This window comes from Rhipicephalus sanguineus, chromosome 8, assembly GCF_013339695.2.
Source record: "Rhipicephalus sanguineus isolate Rsan-2018 chromosome 8, BIME_Rsan_1.4, whole genome shotgun sequence".
NCBI classification, from domain to species: domain Eukaryota; kingdom Metazoa; phylum Arthropoda; class Arachnida; order Ixodida; family Ixodidae; genus Rhipicephalus; species Rhipicephalus sanguineus.
This window is the reverse complement of record NC_051183.1, coordinates 30790640-30812746: the sequence shown is the minus strand read 5'-3', so window position 1 is coordinate 30812746 and position 22107 is coordinate 30790640. Positions and strand designations below refer to the sequence as shown.

Genomic DNA, 22107 nt, shown 5'->3' with positions numbered 1-22107 from the left:
GGATAGGATCGGAATTTTGGCCACCAGAAAGTGCTTACCCTAAAAAGTTGTCTGACAGTATGAAAAAAAAATAAAATACCGTCTTTACCCGCATTTTGCACCCTCACATAATTTTGCACACCCAAATCTCTTAGCCAGCTTTACTAAAAAATATTTACTCGCATATTTTCCGCTTCCAGTCCTTCCACGCACGGAGAGAACTGCATGGCCGCGCCCCTCGCCGCGCAGGCAAGGCAGTCATACACAAGGCGGGCTGTGCGTGCGAAGTGCCCCCCTTTTCGATTACTTCGTTCTATCTCCGGAAACACCCCAACTACGGTCTAGAATATTCTATTCTAGGGACCATACCCGAAACCGACAAACCTATTCACGGGTTGTCGGACTGATCAAGCGCTCTCCCACGTGAGAATGCATGCACGCGACACGGCACAGGGACTATTTTCTGCATCGGAGGCGTGTGAGGCGTGCCAACTTCTTCCCTCGCTGCCCCTCGTTCTCTGCATCTGGCGATGTCCGTGCTGCAGCCTTGGCTGATTTTGGAACTTCAGGCTTTGCCACTAGCCAGTCGCAACTTTCACTGTTCTCTTGTTCTGGGCTAGAATAACTATACGACAAAATTCAAGCTCACTGTTATATTTGCCGAAGAAAACAGGAACCGTGCCACCGCCAAGCACTTCAGTGTGAATGAGAGTCGCTCTCGGTACTGGATAAAGCAGAAGAGTTCACAAACCCGGGAGGGAGAGCGTTCCGACGACCAAAGCAAGGAAAGTTTCCTGCCGTTGAAGAATACCTTTTCAAATGAGTGCGAGAGCTTAGGTCCCACCGGTATTGTCGTGTCATGGGACCTCGCTTCTCCCAGCATTGTCGAGAGAGCTTCAAGAAGACGAGGCTGTCGAACACGCTCGATGGAACCGAGGGCAAAGCGCTTTGGGAGGGCAGTGACAGTGGCCGCGACGATGATTCCCAGTCGGACTTCTCAACCAGTGATTCTGACTAGACCGTGCATGACCGGATCTGGCTGGTTAAAGTACATGCTAATTCTGTTAAATAAACAAGTACACTTCTCTTGTGCTATAATTTATTTTCTTTTTTAATGTATGCACCGGGCGCATTAGGACTGTATATTGCGCGTTATTTCAGATGTATATTCGCAAAATCTCCACATAATTTGTGCACCCCCTCTTCGGAGCTCCAAATTCACGAAAGAAAGTGCACAAATTATGCGAGTAATATGTTGTAGTGGGTCGATGCGACGATGGACCGATTTGGTGGAACAGGGGGAGACAAAGAAGAAGAATAAAGAGATCGTGTTTTGGATCTGTGCACGGCAGTCGTGGAATGTTACCATTGGCGCAGCCGACAGGATACAAGCCACTATTATGTGGATAACGCTGAGCGTATCGAGAGACCGAAACGGTCAGTCATATTTTTCAACCTGTGAAGTGGATGAAGATATCCAATATGATTTACCTGAAAGCATCACGACTCCCAAGCTTCGCGAGTTCATCGCCGAGAAGGCTGGAAAGACGCTGCAGGAGATTGATGGCCAAGCATCAGTGAAGATACCATTGAAGCATTCCGAATTTCATGAATATATCATGGCGCCGCTGGTGCAGCTGAAGACAAGGACTTCACCTAGCAAAGCCGACTCTTCCATGGACTCGTGCCTGCTAGAAATGCTTCACTTGCAGCAGCAGCACGCCGAGCGACAGCAGCAATTCATGGAAAATCTTCTGACAGTTATTCAAGCCCAACAGCGACAACACAAGCAGGTGGTAAAGCCCGACATCTTCGACGGAGAAGATTCAAACCAGAGACTTGGATACAGTTCTACGAACTAGCGTGTGAGGAGAACTCCTGGAATGAACCCTACGAGCGCATCAAGAACATGCGTCAGTTTCTCAGCGGACTTGCCAAGAAGTGGTACGACATCCACTACGCTGGACATATACGGACACGTGGGACGAGTGGAGAGCGAGCTTTTTGGCAGCCTTTGACGAAAACCCGGTTGAAAGGTGGGACCGAGCTATTTTTTATAGATATCGTTCAGGGAAGCCACTAGAATACTTTACGAGAAAAGGCGGCTTCTTCACATGGCAAATGCAAAATTACCCGAGTCCGCAGTAGTGCCACTGATTGTTCACGGCTTACCTAAGGAACTGCAGAGGCAGGTGCAAGTAAAGTCGCCTAAAACCATCGAAGAGCTATTGGGAAGTTTCCAAAACATTTGCACCGATTTTGCACCACAGAATGTGCGTCGTACTGATCAGACTTTTGAAAGGGCACCATGGAGGTCTCGCGAGCTCGAAAGTCATCATAGCAAGAATCGAGTCGTCAACCTGATGTCTGATACCCGCAATGACACAGAACAAGCCGCCTCGAATTCAGAGGAAGCGGAACCAAAAAACTAATTAAAGAGGGTGTCCAGTCCCACCTGCTGACAAAATTGAGACTGTTTTTCTAACGGCCCTTAACCTTGTTTATATTAAACTCAATGTCAATGGTGACGACGTTGATGCATTGGTTGACAGTGGTGCATCAGTCTCTGTAATAAATCAGGCCCTTGTCAAATGTGACGAAATAATCAGAGGGAGACCGGTCCAGGTACAGAGTTTTGATGGGACAAGACAAATATATGATGAATGGGTGAAAGCAAATGTTTCTTATCAGGGCCGGCGGGTTAATATCGACGCCCTTGTCGTGAAGGGATGCGATTATAAATTCCTGCTTTCGAGACCCGATATGAAACACTGAAGTTAAATCTTTATTGGAACGATGAAGTAACCGTGGCGCAAGAGACGTGCGCGTCCTTGAACATTGCAGACCATCTTGTTAAGTGTGAAAAGGAAGTTCGTGAAAAATTTCCTGAACTTGTCTGCCTAGGAAACTATCCACCGGCTACAACAAAATTTACTGTTCCCTTTAAGCTGAGAGATGTTACGCCGGTCAGAAAAAAGCCTTACAGCATGTCCCGTGAAAAAAAAAACTGTGGTTGAAAACTGAAATCCAAAATATGTTAGATGCTGGAATAATACGGCCATCGGTGTCTACATTCGCCTCGCCTATTACTTTGGCGCCGAAAGAAGACGGATCTTTGCGACTGTGCACTGATTACCGGATTTTAAATAACCAAACAGACCTATTTCCTTTTCCAATGCCAAGGATTGACGAAATAATTGAAGAAACCGGAGGTTGCAAGATATTTTCTCGTATAGACCTCTGCAAAGGATTTTGGCAGATTCCACTGGAAGAGAAATATAAGATGTACACAGCCTTCGTCACACCATTTGACGTTTACGAATACAATCGTTTACCTTTCGGATGGAAAAATAGTGCGGCTTGGTTCCAGAAGATGATGAATAGCGTTCTCAAGCCATTCCTCGGATTATTCTGCAATGTGTATGTGGACGACATCATAGTCTACTCCAAGGATGAAACATCACACGCTGAGCACTTGACATCTGTTTTGATGGCATTACGTGACGCCAAACTGAAAGTGAACTTTAAGAAAAGTGAATTTTTTAAGCACAAGATTACATTTCTCGGACGCATTTTGGACGGATTCACAAAGAGCACGAAAGAAGAGTCCGTAGAACGTGTACGACGGATGAAGAAGCCAGACAATGTGCACGCAATCAGAGTTTTTCTTGGCCTCGCAGGACATTTTAGAAGTTACATAAAGGATTTTGCAGCACGAGCGAAGCCGTTGAACAACTTGCTCCGTAAAGACACAGATTTCATATGGACTGAAGAATGTGAGAAGGCGTATAAAGATTTGGTATTAGCCATATCCTCGGACCCAATACTCACGCTACCGGACTTCACTGTTCCATTTGAACTTACAACGGATGCATCGAACTACGGCGCAGGTGCTGTCCTGTACCAACGAAGAGGCACAAGAGGAAGCGAAAGAGAAAGACACGTAGTTGGATATTACTCCTATACTTTCACGAAGGCAGAACAAAACTACAGCACGACTGAAAAGGAGGCATTGGCTGTTGTGCTAGCAATTAGGTATTTTCGATCGTACCTAGAAGGCGCGAAATTCAAGCTGTTCACTGACCATCTGGCACTTACTCATTTGCTCAATGGTTCTCAACCTAAAGGCCGAGTTGCTCGATGGATAAGTGAAATTCAACAGTTTGATTTTGAGGTGGCACACAGAAGCGGACAAGATTTGTCAGACGCTGATGCTCTTTCTCGACTTCCCATTGCCAGTAACTGTGAAAACGACGAGACAGTGAACTCACTTACAATGTGGGAAGGCACAGAAGAGCTGATGTATGCAGACGGAAGGTTTTACGTACCAGATACTCTGAGAACAAGACTTCTCGGACTTTATCACGACAGTCCCGAGTCAGGAGGGCATGACGGCTTCTGGCGAACATACAACAAAATGAGGAGAAGATTTACGTGGCCTGGCATGAAGAAATATATTAACGACTACATTAGTTCTTGTCCACAATGTCAAATGAACAAAGCGAAATACAAGCAGAAGACAGACAGCATGATTTTTCCACCTTACTCAGAGATCCCATTCGAAACTGTTCATGTTGATTTCGCCGAACTGAAGAAAAAAAGCGAAGGAGTGAAGAAAACGCAATCCTTTTTGGTGTGCATTGATGAATGCTCACGGATGCTAGCAGCCAAGCCAGGAAAAGAAAATGCTGCTGCTGTCATATCGCTCTTGAGCAGAGACATGTTTAAAGCAGTGAAATGTGTTGTATCCGATAATGGACCCGCATTCAAGAGCCAGGCATTCGCAAAGTGGGCAAAAGAAAGAAACATTACCCTGAAGTTTACAGCCCCTTACCATCCATCAGCTAACGGACTAGCAGAGCGTGTCATCCGAGACGTAAAACAATACATAAGCATGTACCCAGGATTCCCAGGAGGGTGGAAGTGTTGCCTTCAAGCAGCTGTGTCCCACCACAACAGATCGCATACAAGCACTCTTGGATGCAGCCCTCAATACGCCGCCTTCGGGGAGCCTGCCTATTACCTGCGGACGACATACTTGGCATATCAGAGAAGCTTCACCTCGAAGGAAACGAAGAAAGGTGTAGAACAGCAAAAGAAGCACAGGGAAGCGATGAAGAGAGCTTTTGACAAACGTCATAACACAAATATTCCCGCAATAGCGCTAGGTGATATGGTCCTGGTGCGGAAAGGTTACGGCGGTCCGAACACAAAACTTATGGGGCCGTTTAAAGTGGTAAAATTGGCCACAAAAGAAGGAGTGCTGAAGACCATCGGCTACACGACGGAAAACGGTGCGATGGAGATAGCAGCCATTGCCAACGTCATCCCTTATTTGGAGCGGAGGGGATGAAACAAAGCCCGGGAGAGTGTAGTGGGTCGATGCGACGATGGACCGATTTGGTGGGAACAGGGGGGGGAGACAAGAAGAAGAATAAAGAGATCGTGTTTTGGATCTGTGCACGGCAGTCGTGGAATGTTACATATGTTAATTTGAAGAGAACAACACGAAACTCTTCACAAGTGCCACAAACAAAATGGCATGGAGAAGTCTGCGAGGGGCACTGCACGTGGCCCAAAGAACTGAGTGCTAACTCATCGATATTGCAAAGGGAGGAGAGGACAAGCTTGCTTGGTTGCAGCCGCACCACACCTGGCAAGACTTCCTTACACTGGCTTCCGCTCATTTGCGTCTTCGTGAAAGATGGCGCTAGGTGATACCTCTTGATGAGAAGCAGGAAATTCATTGAGGTTTCTGGCAGGGTTTCAAGGAGGATGCACTGGTCCGGGCTGTCGCTCGAGTGCATCAAGGTCTGAACATTTGCCAGTTACTCTTCGCCCAAACCAGAGCCCACTGCCCGTGAGCTCTGAGTAATGTGCACACATTTGTACCAAGAACGCCACACTTTAATCGAAATGATAATTCTGAGTAAAGGAAGTTTGCTGTAACAACGACCTATTCTAGCCCCCCACATCTTTATTGCACTGTAACACTACAGTGATGGAAGAGACATTTTGATTTTTGGAGCACATTCTGGAGCAGAAAAACAGCTGCTTTGGAGCAGCCGTAAGTGTTTTTGGAGCATAACAAATGCCAGTTTGGAGCAGCTATTGGCGTTTTTGGAGGAGTTGGAAAAATATTACAAACGACTCCTGGAGTTTAAAGCATCACTTAAACCCCCCAATAAATGTTAATATTTATTGTTAAACATATTGCAGATACAATAACCACTGCAAATTACAAGAAACAAATAGTTAAGCAGATGGATGGTCAATGAACACCAACGAGCTATATATATTTAAAATACCACTACTTGTGGCAGAAATGATATAAAAGCAATAAAGCTGAGCACCAAATTATACAAGCAATATGTGTCACTAAAGCAGCAGTTTATAATCGGTATGAGATGAAAGTAATCTGTTATTTTCATATTTCACCAAGATAGCCTGCATTGAAAATTAAAAAAAAAAAGCAGCTAAATGAGCTACACACTTAAAATGTCAGTTCTTGTAGCATAAATGAGGTCAAAGATGATAAGCGATAAATGTAATCAGTGACCGATCACAGTTGTCAATGCAGCAGTTAGTAGTCAGTGTGATATCAAACCAATCTCACACACATTTCACCAAAATACTCTGCTTGTCAGGTACAAGTATACAGCTAAATCAGATATATGTCGACAATACCAGTACATCTAGCATTGTCAATATGCTAGTGTGCAGCTAGTATACAAGCTGCATACTAGATGATAGTATACAGCTTGTTTTTGCTTTTGTTTAGGCTTGCTGGATGGTCAGATGGTTAAAGTCCACTGTTTTGAGTTTCCCAGAGCCATTTCGGAGCAGGTTCATAGCAGTTACTAACAAATATTACACTTTGGAGCAGCATGGAGCAGCATTTCTCTTTTGGAGCGGTTGGAACAGCACTTCCATCACATATACGAAAACACCTTGGAAATCATCAAACAATTCTAATGTGCCAATGGCCTACTTGGAGCAGCTTGTGTTCAAAGACTTGCATCAAGTTGTGGCATCTACCCCACACAGCAAGGTGTGAAGACAACGTGAAAGAAGACGGGAGAAGCACACATGTCCACACAGCATTCACTGCCACATGTCTGTTTTGTACGATGAAGCCTGCTCCTTTCTTTTGAAAGGGCCCTCATAACAAGCAAATAAGATGCAAGCATGCTTACTCTTGGGTGGGTACGGGGTCCTCCAAGAAGTAAGGGTCCTGCATGGCCTGCTCCGAGGTAATTCGCTTGGTTGGGTCCATAAGCAACAGCTTCTGTAGCTGCACGGGGCAAGGAAGAGGGGACCATCACTCTCAGTGTGCCAAAAGAAGACCCAAGTTATGCAATAACGGGTGCATAAACATACTCCACTGGAATCTGAAAGACATGCAAAGTTGAACCATGTGCCACTGTGCGTGCTCACATCACTATCACCTCTCACTAGTTGCTCTGTCAAGCAGGCTGCCAGTACGTTTTGAGTCCCGCCAATCTGATACTATTGAATGCGAAAGTGAAAGGGGGCATACACTCTGACACACTAGTCTTGCTTTATATCAAAGTAAGTAGGGGGCGAGCAGGCACTTCATGTAGACCAGCCCTTTGCTAGCTCCCCCTGCAGCTGAGAGCATAGGCAGCCCCCATACTTGCCATTTATCTGTGGCGGGCGCAAAGGCTGGGCTAGGGTGCCTTGATGCCCGCACGCTCCGCTGAGGGTGAGGACAGGCGCGTCGTCTGCTACGACGGCCGCCATTGCGAATCCTGCCGCAGCTCGGCAGCATGCGAAATGCGCTACACAAAGCGCTTGCGGTGCGCGGATACGTCCGGAAATAAGTGCACGTTAGTGAGCTTTCTCTTTTTCTTTTCTTTTTTGAAGCTCGGGCAGCTTTTATTGCTGTTGTTGCCTAAATGTTTATTAAGGAAGCATGTAATTCGTGTAAGCTGACGGCCTGTGCATGTGTTATACACTAGAGGTAGACGTACCCTCTGTTATGTTGAAAACGAATCCTCTTCCTTATGCTGGAAACGACAAAGTCTAAAGCCTTACTTAATTTTCTCGTAAGCTCTGCATTCCATATACACAAATAATCGTTTAAAGTATTTGTATACATGTCAGCACACAATTTAGTGTTGCGAAGCTACCTAAGCGCAATTAAGCTGGCTCATTTTGCTAAGTTTGCAGACAATTTACTCGTTTATTATAAATGGCATCATACATATTGTACACAGAATAAAGGGCCGAGGGGCAGTACGGTGCGAATATCCTGCTAAAATGAAACAAAAGGTTCTTTATATTTATTTATTGCTGACATTTCTTGCTCACAATCTGTAATCTGTAGCCGCTACTGTATCGGCACTCGAGTGCACCTTGAGTCCTTATCAAAACGATGAATACGTTGTTGAGTAGTATGCCGTAAAACTTTGCATGCGCATAGTATCAGTGCGTTTTTCCCTCTTTTTGTATCTGCAGTTTCTTTTTCTGTATCTGCAGGTTTTCTCGCATGCCCAATTGCATGCACATTTTATTGAGTCTTTCCAATACTGTTTTACACTTTGTGCGGCAGATGCAGGGCGTCGTTTATTTGTCTCTTTTATTAATATAATATCTGGGGTTTTACTTGCCAGAACCATGATATGATTATGAGGCACGCTGCAGTGGAGGGCTCCATGAATTTTGACCATCTGGTGTTCTTTAACCTGCACTGACATCGCACAGTACACGGGCTTCTAGCATTTCGCCTCCACCTACCGTATTTACTCGCGTAATGATCGCACTCGCGTAATGATCGCACTCGCGTAATGATCGCACCCCTAAATTTTGTCGTCTAAATTCGATTTTTCTTTTTCCCCGCGTAATGATCGCACCCCGAACTTGCCGCATCGATATGTCGTGTGCCAAGTCTAGCCGATGATCATCGCGTTTATCATCTGTCGAATGTTGCGTTAATAACTCTTCCAAACTCGCCAAGTGAACTGCACGCACCAAACATATTCGTAATTTTTGCCCACCGTTGGCGGAAACATGCCATTTAGGATTGCAGTAAAGGCAAATGCCGCAGTTTTCACTGAATGCCCGCCATGTGTTTTATGTCTGTGGCAGCTGAACGTGCCCATCTTTGTTTCTGTGATTTGAAAGCAGGCATCACTAGGCTAATGCCGTAAATTTACTGATTTAAATGAAAGCATTCCTTATTTAGACAGAAGAGACTGTTTTGACGCGCGTGACGTACTCACAACCACCGTGACTGACGAAAAGAAGAAAAAAAATGCGGTCGCTTCGCTCTGTGGGCCGCCATGTTTGTTTTGCTATCCCGCACTGTTACAGCGGCGGCCGCCTGTTGGTCGACCTGTTGTCATCCCGCAGCAACAAGCTGCCGACGCATTCCCATAATTCCTGAAAAAGCCGTGTCGCCGCCATCCCAGCCGCCCGTCACGGCGTCACCTGACACCACGTTTTTTTGGCTGTGCTTTGTGATCGTCTGTTAAAGCGCCGTTTCACCATGGGGCGGTATGCGAGCTTTACTGCCGCGTTCAAGCTGAAGGCGCTTGATTACGCGCTAGAGCACGGAAACCGCGTTGCCGGCAGACATTTCGGCGTCGACGAAATCCGGATCCGATATTGGAAAAAACAGCGCGAGAAGCTCATGGCTACGAACAGCACGCGCCGGGCTTTCCGCGGACCCAAAACGGGCAAGTTCCCTGACATCGAAAAGGCAGTCCTCGAATACGTGAGGGACATGCGCAAAGACGGTTGTGCCGTGTCGTTAGACATGGTATGGACGCAGGCGCGCACAGTTTCCCGGAGGCTGGGAATAGCCACAAAGGACTTCCGCGCCAGTTCCGGCTGGACGACACGCTTCATGCGGCGGAATGGACTGTCGCTGAGGCGGCAGACGTCGTTGTGCCAGCGACTTCCATCCGCGTACGAAGACAAAGTGATCGATTTTCACAGGTTCGTCACGAGGATACGCCAGAAGAACAGTTTCCTGCTGTCACAGATAGGCAACGCCGACCAAATGCCGTTGACGTTTGACATGCCTCGAAGCACTACTGTGAACGAGAAAGGTGCTCGAAGTGTGCTCGTGAAAACGTGTGGCGCGGAGAAGCAGCGGTGCACCGTGATGCTCGCAGTGACGGCAGACGGGCGGAAGCTGCCGCCGTATGTGATTCTGAAGCGGAAAACAATTCCGAAGGGAAACTTTCCCCGTGGCATCCACATCCGCGCTCAAGCAAAGGGTGGATGACGGCATACCTCGTGGTCGATTGGATCAAGACGGTTTGGGGGCGAAGAGCAGGAGCGCTTCTGCTTCCTTCACTTCTTGTGCTGGACAGCTTTCGGGGCCATCTCGTTGACAGTGTCCGTACCGAGCTGAAGGAGCGGCGCACGGAAATCGCAGTGATCCCTGGGGGTCTAACTTCGCTGCTACAGCCTCTGGACGTGTCACTGAACAAACCGTTCAAGGACAACATCCGGAGGCTGTACGCAGAGTGGATGGCGGCGGGCGACCACGATTTCACGCCAAGTGGCAAAATCAGGAGACCATCCGTGGAAGTCCTCTGCTCATGGATTCTCGAAGCGTGGAGTACCATTTCCGACGAGGTGGTCGTCAAGAGCTTTAAGAAGACTGGCATTTCCAACGCGCTCGACGGGACAGAAGATGACCGTCTGTGGGACAGTGAAGACACTGCCGATTCCGACAGGGAATCGTGCGGCGACGACACTGACGCCAGTGACGCTTCGGACTCGGAATGAACGTTAGGGGGTCAGAGAGTTCAAAAATAAAAGGGCAGTGTTCCATGCATGTAGCTCCTGCGTAATGCATGCATTTTATTACAAAGGTAAGCCTTACTCTACTTTTATTTTTGGTTATGTTCATGATAGCTATCGTAAGAATTCAGATTAGCGACTTCTTTGCGTTTTCGGTGCTCAGAATATTGTTTCACGGAAAATTTACCCCGCGTAATGATCGCACCCCGAAGTTGGCGTCAATTTTTTGAGAAAAAAAAGTGCGATCATTATGCGAGTATATACGGTAAGTGCGACCGCCGCGGCCGGGTTCGAACCAGTGACTTTCGGGTCAGCAGCCGAGCTCCGTCACCACTATACCATCGTGGCGGACGTATTTTTAAGACGAAAGCCTTAAATGCCTCATCAAACGCGAAATTTGACCGTCAGCGTCCCGCATCTACGGTGCCAGCGTACCACGACGTCGGGGACGAGGGATGCAAAAAGTCATTGTCACGTGATGACGTCACCATATGACGTCATCATGGCTTCACAAATTTTGGCGCGACGTCATATGATGCCGTTAACACATGACATCGTAGCTTGGTCAAAAGTGGGCAGATCACGAAGGCAGTGCAAAACCAGGTGAGGTGCCTCCAATCTTGGAGGCAATGCAAAACCGCGCTAGGTGCGCGAAAAACTAAGAAGATGGCTTTCGCTTTCGAGCCGTCTCAAGCGAACACATAAGGGACCCTGTGAGTTTTTATTTCATTAACCGGTTTTTCATGACGTACTCATTGTACAACTTGACTTTGTTTCTTGTATTTTTTTACTGACATAGCGTGTCTACTGTACACAATGCTTCCCCGTCTTATTGTTTTCATGTGTCTTCTTTGTATAGACGCTTCGCGAGAACTGTTTGTATGCGCATTCCTGTATGAGCCTTCAGGGCTTACATTATTAATAAATAAATAAATTACGCTTGCCCAAAGAAATAAAACACTAAATATGTGTGTGTGTGTGTGTGTGTGTGTGTGTGTGTGTGCGCGCGCGTGTGTGTGTGTGCGTGCGTGCGTGCACGCGCGCGCTTTAATATCCGGTGTACAGGCCATTTATTTGTACGCATTAATGCTGCGCTGACAGAAGCAATTACACAAATAAAACGCAAATTACACAATAAAACACAACTGCCACTAGTCGATTCACAGTGATCGTAAATGATTAAATATACAGGAACTGCGTAATTATTTAAGAGAGGACGAAAATGTAACCTTGAGACACACAAACAGGGAAAAGGCATTTAACTTCACACGTACATACATGGGCATCAGACCAGCACAGAAGGCGGACTTGAAACACGGAAAGGAATATAAAAAACAAGAACCCGCCGTGGTTTTAGTTATGGTGCTTGACTGGTGACCCGAAGGTTGCGGGATCGAATCCCGGCCGCAGCGGCCCCATTTCAATGAAGGTGAAATGAAAGAGGCCCGCGTACTTAGATATAGGTGCACGTTAAAGAACAACACATGGTCAAAATTTCGGGAGCCTTTCACTATATAAGGCGCCTCTCATAATCATATCAGGGTTCTTGGGACACAAATTCTCACAAATAATTATTATTAGGAAAAAAGAAGGATTTGATCTGCAGACAAACACGCATAGTATATTCCATGATACATTTCAAATCACAAAAATAGCGAAAGCAAAAATCAAAGGCACATACAAGGACCAACCAAATGCAGTAAAGAATGTTTGCGAAGAAAAATGCAGGATTCATGCACACGTGAACCAAAGCATTTTAAGCATGTAGCTGATATCACTGTGTCCATTTATTACGCAAGGTTAACACCGGCAGAAGTTATCCTTGCATGTGCATTCGAAATACCGTTCAGAAACTTACGCTGCAAGTGCATAATGTATTCTTCGGATGCCGCTTGTCCCGTTTGATTTTTACTGTCCAAAGAAACCTCGTATCTTCTAAAACGATACAGCTCCCAGCGTTTCTGGAATGATTGGTGCACTGTGGCACGCAACACCCGGCCATGGTGACGGTAGCGAGCGCCTAAAACTGGAGAGAAACGAGCGCCGACCTAAAAAAAGCACACGCGCCACGCACAAGAGACCAGGCGCTGCCGCCAAGGCCGAGGAGGCGGCACCTGCCCTTTCAAAAGCTGACACCACTCTAAGCGGGGGCGCGTGCATCGAGGCACTCTAGGCTGGGCAAGATAGCCGGTTGCTTTACATGCAACTTTATTCTTGCACACACCTGCTCTTGGAGGTTGCGTAATCGAGAGTTTCAGGAGCACATCAGGTATGAACAGCTGGGCTGCTTGTGTTGCCTCGTGTCAAGTGCCGCAGAATCAGTCAGCAAACAGTTGGCAATTCTTTCGACCACAGGTAAGTTCGCTTTTTTATGATTTCACATGTTTTGATGATATACTATGAATTTCAGGTGACACGAACACTTTATGATACTCCATGAGATACGTGTCACCAAGGCTTTACTGTAGTACTTACGTGAGAGTGCCTGTGTGTTTTGTGCACTGTATAAGGATATCCAATGTTTTTTCAAGTTAGTTTGGGTCAAATTTTGCAGCACATACTGTTGTAGAAATATTATAAGGCTCCTACAAAAGCTTTGCCCCCAGTGGCAAAACATTAAGGTATGCATATGCACATTGTGGGAATGCATTGTGGGTATAAGGACACCAACAAAAAGAAGCGAACAGAATGAAGTGGACATGTGTGATGCGTGGTGCATCGTGCGGGTGGCAACCCAGCCTTGAGGCTGGTGGACGCTGCTGGGTGTGGCAGGCGTAACAGTCCTGGACTGACAGCTGAGGCCGACACTGTGGAGTGCAGCCGTATCCCATACCAGTGCCTACAACGTGGGGCCCTACTGCATTCTAGGAAAGACAGCGTTCACAGGGGATGCATAGACCCTCATCCTACACCATGTGAGTGACTGCAGCCTAAGTTGTATGTTGATGTCCGCCAGCTATGTGAGCTGGTGAGTTCTACCACTAACACACAAGCAGAGACAAGTGGCTGCATCGGCTCTCTAACAGTTTGCACAGAAAAAGCCTTGTGTTCTACTGACAGGCAAGCTGACGTCGTGACACAGCAGACCAACAAGGTCACATCTCGGCCCAAGAGAAGGGTGCCAGTGAAACCAAGACAAGAAATTCTCTGCAGAAGCAGGGTTCTACCACGGTGTCTGAAGATGGCGACGTGAAAATGGCTTGGAAGGCAGAGAACTACGATATGGGTGACAAGTATGAGAATGAAGCTTGCGACAATGACAGGGTGATGGAGACAATGACAATGCCGTTACCAGCTAGAAAATCAAGAACATCGGTGTTTTTTGCAGTTGCTGTTTCCGATGTCCCAATGTGGCTTCCGGCACTGCCATGGGGAGTATTCTTAAGTGCCTCCACAACCCTCCTATATCCTGTGCACTTGAAGTGGTTAGCAGACATTACAACAATCATGTGCCCGTGAGAAAGCAGCTGCACCCATTGGCTACCAGTGAGGTGCACTCTTCCGAGTGAGGTCAGGGAGGGTGGCCAGGTGGATGTCTCAACTCGGGGATGGTTCGGGACCTGCAGGATCCTGGAAGACTTAAAATGTGGATTCATAGCAGGGAACAGCGCAGATGCACGAGACAAGAGAGACTGACAGTTGTCACCCTTTTAAAATGTGGAGCTGCAGTACCTAATCTGCTGCATCTTCCCCAGGTACGCACGAGAAACCTGCCGCTCCTGCAAGACCTCGACGTCTCAGGCAGTGAAGTGATGCTTTGCTTGATGACGGGATGTCCAAGAATATCAATTTCTAAAACTCCAAACTGACATTTGCCAGGATTGATGATGAGAACGTAATTATGCGGACAAGCAAGCAGTTGACGGAGATGTGCTTTGCACATTTTGGTATCCTTACTAGCAATGAGGCAAAGCAAAAACGATGAAGCCCTGGCAAATTCATCCATAAAATGGTGGTATGTTTGGGCCATGTTACGTACAATGAAAGGCACCGTATTTTCAAAGGGGTTCAAGGTTTGCATAAGGATGCATTGTTCTTCGTTTTACCAAGATGGTAGACGGAAACCTGGATGCTCTTCAGGCCAGAGTCGTTCCATGTCAGCAGAATAACTTGGCTTATTTGCGCTACAGCAAGCCAGTAAAAAAGCAGAGAAACAGTTTTCTGTGATAGAGCAAGATTTGAAGTTGAGGGAGTGAGAGAATAAGCACAGACTGTCTTCTTAAATGGTGTTTGATTTAGTCCCTAGCTCCTTCTACCAGAAAAAAGTGCAAAGTCATCTTCCTTTGATCAGGCATTCTGTTGTAGAGGATCCCAGCTCCATTTCGAGTGGCCGCACATACATGTACACCTTTGCCGGTGTGCTCAAACAGAAAAGGGACACAGACACAGCACACAAACGCTGGTGGCCCCAATATCTGAATGGACAGTTCCTTGGCTCCAATGCTTGTCAAAAGTTCCTTCTCCAAGATGGTTGTTATGAGCCACTTGTAGCTGAAATATTTTTTCTACATGACGACTTCTTTCAGAGCTGCCCATATCTTGCTGTGGTTTCCAATGAAGGTCGCCACGGACTACCGCTTGAAGATCACGCACGCTGACAGGTTTATGCTTTCTGCAGGGGTGGCAGTGGGCTTCAGTCTATTGTAGCAGCTGAGAGAGCAGCAATAACGCTGCTTTGAAGCGGTAAAAGGGGAGTTTTAGAGCAGCTTCGGAGCACCAACATTTGTGTTTTGGAGCAGTGCAAGTTAGTTTTGGAGCAGATTTCTAGGGTCAAACATCATCGTTAACTGAACTATTTTATTTCTGGTAAACAAAAAATTCCAATGGTTCTTAATAAACGTTCCATACTGACGAACCTACCAGACTTATTGCAAATTATATATATAAATATATAAGGCTTAAATGCGGAAGAGTAACTTCGGTTGCCGCAAGGTTATAAGTATATAAGTATATGCGCGTTCATAGAAAACAACTGTTTATTTTGTCTATGTTTCGACGGGAGCCCCGTCTTCTTCAGGACATAACAATATTTACAGCGTGTGTGTGTCCTCTTATAACATGTTGGGAGTGGAGGGGAAAGGACAGAAAGGAAGGGAAAGAGAAACGTAAAAGGAACGGAGCAAAAAAAGGGGGGGGGACCACGACAACAACAACAACAAAAAAAAATGAAAAGTCAGGAAGGCCAGTAAGAAGGGTTTTGCTTGACGCAGACATTGTGTTAGTTTAGGAAGCGACAACAATAGAGCCTCCGCGCACCCACCTTCCCCTAAACGGACAATGTAATGACCCCGCGCTTCTGACGTCCTTCTTCGTCGTTTACCGTGTTAAAGTAATTGGTGGGGTAGAGACTGAGGGCTTTCAGCGTATGCTTTTACGTGTCGGCCTGGGTGTAAGATCAGAAGTGGCCGGTAGTGTTGCCGCGTCGTCAATATTTATTAAGCGCATCGGCTCTTTTTGGGAGAGGAAAAGATGTAGAAAAAGGGAAGGGTTGTAAAGGAAAAAGACAAACTAAAAGCTTGTTAGTGTAATGACAGTTTAATAATGGCAGTGCTGTATGACGTACACTACACTGTACGACGTCCGGGACCACTTATCTGTGCATGCCGGCTGTGACTGAAGTGGCAGATAAATCCTGGTTAGTGAGATACGTAAGCTCACAGCTGCACCGAGAAGCGCTATCATTCAAAACATTACTATGCTCGCAATGGGCGGCAAGGGGCCGGGGACTGGTTAGAGAATGGCGTATTCTCTTACACCAACGTTTTGTAGAGTTACGCGAGATCGGATACAAAAGAGTTTGCTGCCAGCCTCACTTCGCATAGCATTACAATTTGTTGCTATTGCATTCATTGCTTCGTCCTTCCGGTGAAACTGACTTTTTTCTTTTCTTTCGCGGGGGGTTAGGGTTAGGGTCTGCGTGTCTGTATTGGATGACAATGCCCACACTGCAGATGACCAACGCGGCCTCCATTTCTCGCTCAAATTTGCACAACTGAGAAAATTTTAAGCTGGCCGGGCATTTTGGCGCAGCGTGGTGCAATTTTAACAAATTTCATGGTTCTGGCTCAGCTTGGCGCAAAAATAAGGAATTGTATCAAATTGGTGCAATTGGCGCAGCTGTTGCATCCCTGCCATTGGCAGCGAACCCCCACCCCCCCCCCCAGGCCAAGCTCGTCACACAGCAATCGCTTGGAGCACCGGCGGAAGCCGCTTGCAGTTTTGCACGTTCGCACCCCAAAATGCAAGACCAAGCACGCTGCATGCCGATTTATCGTTGTTATAGTTATTTTTCACCTTATAAACAGTTATATTTGTTTTCCGGAAGTTCAAAAACTTCAAATAGTAAAATTCCGGTGCGAATCGAATCGAATAGCAAACACTATTTGAAAAATATTAAGTTTGAATATTCGCACACCCCTACTTAAAGTGGTCTGGACTGCACAGGGTATGAGTTACGACTCCATGTGAAGGGTCCTCGTGCAAACTCTGTCTGTTAACTTCTTTTTTTTTGTTTTCAACTCATAGCAGCTCTTACCAAGAGGAAAGCCTTGCTATCAGGCTTGACCTTGTGCTTCTCCATGTACTTCACCAGGGAACAGCTGGCATAACTGCAACACAACAGTAATTGTAAAAGCAGGAAGCCATTTGGCAATGCCATAAAGTGAAAGTTTGGCTGTCAGGTTAGTTGGCAGATAACTAGATGTAGTTTTAGGTGCAAAACAAGACAAGGACTAAGAAACACACAAACAAGCAAACGAATGGGCTTATTAAGGTCTCTCTAATAGGCATGAGCAAATGTTCAAGCACTTTGAATATTCGCACTAATGTTACAGTATTCAAATTCGCTTTGATACGACTTTAGATTATTCGAAATGAACAAATAGACGCATATTTGACTTCAAGCAACCCCCTATAAATGTGGCTTCACTGCAGTGTGGGGGTGCTATGCCATGAAACCATGTAGCCAGGGGAAATCCGCACTGACGCGAAGTCCCACTTCAAGCTTGTTAAATGTACATGTTACCTATACCTCGACAATAGACCATTTTCATAATCCGCAAGTGCGCTTCTCTGCGCTGCATATTTGAACAACTAATGGCGGCACCTCTCTTGCTTAGAGTGGAGACGAGGTCCTAGTTGCACGTGCTGAGGCTTGTCTATTATGCATATTTATGTCAAGAGAGCCGAGTCTACATTTTCCACGTCATAGCGTAAGCAAAATGCGCTAGAACACGCCGTTTGCAGTAAGTGACTAGCCGCCATTACTTGGGCAAACTGCATGGCAGGAAAGCTAGCTTTACAATTATGAAAAGGGTCTGTTATTTGAAGTTTCAAAGCTTGACACATGGGTGTGATGATGGGGATTGTGGCAGCGACGAAGCAAAGAGAAAACAACAGTTCTGCTCTTCGCTATGTGCTTCCGAATGGAGGAAGACGAAAAAGAAGAGCGAGTACGGTGTGCGGCTCGAGCAGATGGAGCGTGACACGATCGAACAGCAGCTTGCTAATCGGCGGTTTGGGTCGCGGCGTTCTTCAACCAGGCGTCCTGCAGCCATGCGGACCTGGTGAGCCTGATGTCTCACTGTGAGCTGCTTCCCTCAACTGGGCGACCTGCAGCTATGCAGACCTGAGTGCTGAACCGGATGTGAGGACCTGTGGTCTGGGTGTTCGTGGTCTGGCACAAGAGTTTGTGCCTGCGACCGGCGATTGAGCTGTACTGCAGTGGCCTGGTGTCCTGCCGTCCTGCAGTTCGACCACTACTCCGTCACAGCCTGGTCAAGCCATCTTGGAGCGCTGGACGTCCGACTGCCTCGTGGAGGGTCCACGATGACGAACCCCACCACAACGACGACTACATACCGGCGAGTAGGATGGTTGATTTGTGTCTAGGCACGTAGGACTTTCAGACATTGCAACGTATGGTTGTTAATGTTGTCATGTTTGTCGAGCGTTAAACTTAGCATCTACTGTAATATACAGTAAAACCTCGGTAATTTGTACTCGGTTAATTGGGAATCCCGGATAATTTGTATTATTTGCGCGGTCCCAAATTTTTACATGTAAATTTAACCGGATAATTGGTGCGGCCAGTCTGCGACTTCCCGGTTAATTGGCACACTTGGCCGCGACTTCCAAGATATGCAAAGGGTGTTGCGAATCTCGGAGGCTGTAACTAAAACATGCATTTTTTTTTTGATGTACGGATCTCGAAGGCCATGTTTTTTTTACCGGAAATACGTCGTAGACGCCATGTTTTAGCAATTGCCAGGCGGCGATGCGTGCGGTTGCGATCATGATCATCATCATCTCAACAGCGATGTTAGCCACTCTAGCGAAGTGAATGTTTTGTGGAGTCTTTGTGCCATTTGGATGTCGGCTGGCGAGCATTGTGCGATTCGGTGCGACTGCTCCATTTGTCTCCTGTCTCCGCTTGAGTGTCTTCCCTGTGAATTAGTTGATTGAGGTGTGCTTGGAAGGAAGATGCCGAAGTACAAGAGCTTGTCCCTGCACGAAAAGGTGTGCTTAATTGAAGAGGCCAGCAAGTCGACGGCATCGAAAACGGCTCTCGCCGAAAAGCACCACGTGCCTCTGTCAACGCTGTGCAACATCATCAAGAATAAGGAGAAAATTCTCGATGCTTACAGCAAGACGCACTCGTCAAAGCGTACACGAGTACGCCCGCCTACGTACGCCGACGTTGAAGCAGCTCTGATCGACTGGCTGCAGAAAGCCAACGCAGCACACCTTCCTGTGAATGGGACCATATTGCGTGAGAAGGCCAACCAGCTGGCGCTGCAACTTGGACATTCTGAGTTTAAATGCAGCAATGGATGGTTTTGCCGATTTAAGGAGCGCAACAACCTGACATTCGTGACTGTTTGTGGCGAGAGTGGCAGCGCGGATCAGTCTGTTGTCGACGGCTGGAAGCAGCACACCTTGGCTCCACTACTCGCCAAGTACGAAGCAGCAGATGTTTACAACCTTGATGAAGCTGCTCTGTTCTACAAAATGTTGCCTACGAAGACGTTCGCTTTGAAGGAGGCAGACATTAAGGGGCGGAAACAGAACAAAGATAGAATCACTGTTTTGTTTGGTGCAAGCATGTGCGGTGAGCACAAGCTGCCACTGCTTGTTATTGGGAAGACAGAAAAGCCTCGTTGTTTCAAAAATGCACGACTGCCATCCAAGGATGACCTGATCTATAAAAACAACAAGAAAGCTTGGATGACGGCTGCACTCTTTGAAGAATACGTGCGGCACCTTGACCGCAAGTTTGCGGCCGCAGGGCGCAGCGTTTTGTTCGTCGTCGATATTTGCCCAGCTCACAGCGACATTCAGAACCTGCAGGCAATCAGGCTGGTCTTTCTACCCCCGAACACGACGTCGCTATCGCAGCCGATGGACCAGGGCGTCATACACCATACCAGGAAAATATATCGCTACAATCTGTTGAAGCGAATGTTCCTTTGCTATGACAACGGAAAGGAGTATAACACTGACCTCCTCGGTGGTATTTGCCTCATTGTTTACGCATGGAGGCAGGTGGAGGCCACCGTTATTCGACGGTGTTTTGAGCACGCCGGTTTTGTGAAAGAAGAGGCAACCTCCGCTGAGTTTGCTGTCACTGCTGTCACTTGCCCGTTTGATGAAGAAGGGGAGACTCTCTGCGCTCGATATGAGGCTTTGCACGCGGACGAGGAGTGCACTCCAATCGGATTCTCCGAGTACGCAAATGTCGAGTGCACAGTGCAGACGTGTTACGCCGACATCGACAGCGAGATAGCTGCGAGATCGACCGATTCGGCCTCTAATGTTGACAGCGATGACGAGCCCTCCCGAGCACCCCCTTTGGCGGATGTCATCGATGCCTTGAGTGTTGTGCGCAGCTTCGTCGAGTGCAACGGCGGCGAGGCTGAGATGCTGCGCCTCATTGACAGGCTGGAAAATATGACTTTCAGTGCTGGGAACTACCGAACGCGTCAGTCACGCATGGAGGAATTTTTCTCCAAGTAGGCTGACTTGCCACAATAAACGTGTGACTTCCGTACATCACGTTTTCTGGCTGATTTCTTTGATTTCGCGTTGTTTCGGATAATTGGGAATCCCGCTTAATTGGGATATTTTTCTCGGTCCCGAGGCCTTCGAATTAACGAGGTTTTACTGTAGTCTGTGTTGTGTGCAAAAACACCTGACTGACATGTCATTTCTTACAGATCCTCAGCCCACATTCATTCACTTATCACAATGGGCTTATATGCGCTAAGTTTAGTAAATTTTAAAACAATATATTTTACCACTTATAATTTGCACCCTACTGCCATTCAATCTCGCTACCATTCAAAGTTGCTTCCACTTCACTTCGAACCAAAGTAGTGACATTTGCACATGCCTAGTTTCAATTCTTCAAAATAGTGTGCAAATTAGTTGGGTCATGACAAAAATGCTCATTTTGATTTATAATATGCTATATATATTATTGAAACTATTTGATTCAAAATTATTTGGCCAAATCACTGTTTGCTTCGAATTAGCTACAAACCTCAAATTTACTATTCACCCATCCCGTCTTTCTGATGCCCGTCTTATTTTAAGAAGTTGAAATACCTCCAGCCACAAATTCTTGGAGGAAACCCGACGTTTCGAGACCGGCTTGGTCTCTTCTTCAGGGGTGACTGTGCTGATCAGGGGGGCTTCGTCGCAGCTTGTTTTTGGCTCTGCCTTTCTCTTTCCCTCACATTCCGGAGGCCGTGCACGTAGATCGGAGGCATTGTTCCGAGGGACCGGTTCACATTCGCAGGTGTGTTCTGGATGTGCCACGACTCGAGTAAGAGCCTCCTTCCCAGATTCCTTTCCGTTTCTATGATGGAAGCGCCCTCGAAGTCAATTTTGTGGTCGTGCTTCTCGCAATGCTCTGCAAGGGCACTGCGTTGCATTTCCATCTTTCTGACGTCGTTTTTGTGTTGGCGCATTCTTTCCAGGAAGCACTTACTCTCGCCTATGTAGCTCGCTGGACAGTCAGCACATGACACTTTGTAGACCACGCCCTGGTGTTGCTCCCGGGATGGTCGATCTTTCGGCCGCGGTAGTAAGCGAGCGAGCTTTGAGGCCGGCTTGTGAACCACCGTGACCCCAACTTTTCCGAGAACCCTGGCGAGCTGTTCGCTAGTTCCCGGAACATACGGGATGACGACTCGTTGGGCTGGTTTCTTCGATACCATTGTATCCGGTGGGGTGGCCAGCGTGGGGGGAGGGTCGCGTTTGTCGTTCGCAGGTGCGTCTCCGCGGTGGGGAAGCTGATCTCTCGGCATGCGGCGTGCCACACGGCGGATGAAAGCTGTCGTGTATCCG

General features: G+C 47.1%; 1 protein-coding gene across 1 annotated transcript in view; it reads right to left on the bottom strand.

Moving 5' to 3' along the window:
• LOC119401630 (zonadhesin) overlaps window positions 1–22107 on the bottom strand; it is a 297434-nt gene that overhangs the window by 10548 nt on the left and 264779 nt on the right. The window lies entirely within an intron of this gene.